Here is a 3039-nt window from a genome sequence, read left to right as displayed (position 1 = left end):
TTTTTTTTTCTTACTAATAATTCATGCTACTTGACAAATCCTAGTTACCTCATATCTAGGGCAGTAATAATGTTGATTAGGATGTTGATTTGATGTGTATATACCAATAGTAAATACATATAGAAGCTGGGTATGATACGGGTACATATACCCTAGATATACGTATAGAAATCTTGAGGAAACGGAATGAGAATTCAAATATAGCTATCTTTTGTGAATATACTTATATTGTTTTATGTATTTAAGTCCTTAAAAAGTGATTAGATACATTATATATACGATACATGTATAAGCATTATAGGTTATAAGTATATATATCAAAGAATGTTACGTATAGTTATCGTTTTGAAAACTTAAGTTAGTAGTTTCAAAATATACTTATAACTCATTGTCATTAGTACACAATGAGATGTTAAACCATCCTTAGATCATGTTAAATATATATAAATACATATATATACACAAACGTATAATTATCGTATGTTATATAGTTCGTGATATCATCGGTCAAATTGGACGGTCAAATGTTGTGTAAAACTCTTTTCAAAAACACAAGTCTCAACAATTTGGATTTCTTATCATGTTGGTAAGGTTTAATTTATGTAAATATTAATCTCATAAGTATAAAACGATTGGAAAAATCCGGGTCGTTACATACATACATACATACATACATACATACGTACGTACGTACATACATAAACATGCATATATACATACACATACATATTGTAACAGAAAGAAACCCGGGATAGATGTAAGATGACAATTTTTCCCTTAGATTTAAATTATGTGTTTATTATATATTATTATTTTATGATATTTGATGGTTAGGAAAAGACCAGTTTGTGACAAGGGTCACAGAACAGGTTTGATTGCTTAAAACGGACTCCATTTCGGCCAACAAACGAAGTACGAAAGTTATCAGATAACTGGTAAATACCCGTGGGTCATGAGGTATTTGAATTTACACCTATAAAAGCATTGGGATAGCTGGTTCTTATCCATTTGGTTCACTTTCCAAAAATAGAAAGATTTCAAGTTTATCCTTATCAACTTTCAAACCCTTAAATCTTCAAATCTCGAATTTGTATTGTGATTGTGTTGTGTTAATTGTTTCAACTTATTTCGTGATAAATAAAAGGTAATAACTCATTCGAATTTATGCTCCAAATAAGTGATTTTGTAGGTTAAAAGTTAGTTTTGTCAAAATAAGGTTTTAAATCAAAAGGCCTAAATTGGTTATTTTTTTAGTGTAAAACAAGAGGGTTTAAGTCCATAGATGTTTTCCTAAACGTGTGGTGTCAAAATTTGGATTTAAAACAGGTCAAATAACGAGATTGGTTGATTTTGGTTCGGAAACCCGCGAGTTCTGCTACTGCTGCAGATGAACTGTAACCGTACGGTTTCAGCTTGTAACCGTACGGATAGAGAGTGCAACCGTACGGATTTAGTTGCAACCGTACAGATGCAGTCGAGTGAGTCTAACTGGGTTAGAACAGTGTAACTGTACGGATACCATGTGTAACCGTACATATAGTGTTGGAACCGTACGGTTGGACGTGTAACCGTATGAATATGGATTAGTGCAGACTTATGTTGTTTAATGGCTGTTTTCTAGTCGTTATGCTGCCTGCGTGTCTTATGATAATCAGAATGTAAATTTTAAAAATGCATAAGTGTTAAGTAGACTTTTAGTGACACTTTTGATACTGATTTGTTGTATTGTACTGTCTCGTGCTAACGGACATAAACTAACTATGTTTATGGTGTTCTCAGGTGGTAAAGACAAGAACAAGACTCGGTAGTTAGAATCTGAGCAGTTACTAGTAATCGGTGAGTGAGCCTATCTCCGGATAGAGTTTACGTAGCAAGACATGCTACTGTTATTTACTCTGTTATCTTAATACTTATATTGCCATGTATTAGATATCGATTGCCATATCAAACTGTATTGCCATGCTAGTGGATGTTTGCATTCCTATTATGTGTATTGTATGTACGCACTGTGTTTGACGCCAACCGGGGCTGGGTCAGGTTGGGAACCCACCGAGGCTAGGCTAGGTTGGGTTCGTGTGAGGTCAACTAAGTCAGAAAGTTTGGGTTCAAGTCCTACAGTCTGTTCGGTATAGCATAGAAGGATGCATTCGTTTCGTCTGGACGGTTATGCAGAGGGCTCGGTAGGAAGGATTATTGGTAGACTATAGCCCGATCAGCTATGCATCATGGCCGTCAATCCTCATACTTTCGTTCTGTTGTGATTGCCATTGTTAGAATGCTAGTTCAGGATGTTAGCATAGTAATAGTTGTGTCATGCCGTGATGCTTAGATGACATCTGTTAGATATACCTACTCACTTAGCTTCGTGATAATGCCCCACATTCTCTCTCTTGCAGGTTTAGGTACTGCTGATAGGGTGAAGTTAGGGTTTTGAAGACATGTTTAACCAGCTGAACTCTGATGGGTCTATTTTGTAAAGTTAAGAAGATTTTAAGTAACTCGGAGTATATTTGTAATAATTTAACTATATTATGACCTTGTTTAATATTATAATATGGTTATGTATTATTATTATTATATTATAAGTCTTCCGTTGTGATTTAAAAAAATAAGCCGGTGTTACAAGTTGGTATCAGAGCATTGGATTGGCAGCAAGTACGTGCGCGTACCTTGTTCCCAAACCTAGTGTCAAGTCAAACATATCTGTGGGTGGGACTAAGTAAGTATAGGACTGTGATTATGTTAGTTGTGTTTGAACTAACTATTTTCCACTAACCTTTTGTGTGAGCTATTTTGTAGCATAAATATGACAGATAGAAACGCAGACACAACTGGCCTATCAACCCCTAGAACTTTCAGAGCACCTGAAGAGGGTTTTGAGTCAGATGACGATCAGTAGAATTATATCCATGAGTTAGAAAGTAAGTTGAAAGAGGCTCAAAATAGAGTGGTTGAATTAGAAATAGCACACCCTTCAGTTAATGATTACACACCACTAGGTTACCCTACCGCACATTCACAGACCATACCCAATGTTAA

This window comes from Rutidosis leptorrhynchoides, chromosome 7 (genome assembly GCF_046630445.1).
Source record: "Rutidosis leptorrhynchoides isolate AG116_Rl617_1_P2 chromosome 7, CSIRO_AGI_Rlap_v1, whole genome shotgun sequence".
Taxonomy (NCBI): Eukaryota; Viridiplantae; Streptophyta; class Magnoliopsida; order Asterales; family Asteraceae; genus Rutidosis; species Rutidosis leptorrhynchoides.
The sequence above is the reverse complement of the archived record's forward strand: the minus strand, read 5'-3'. Positions refer to the sequence as shown.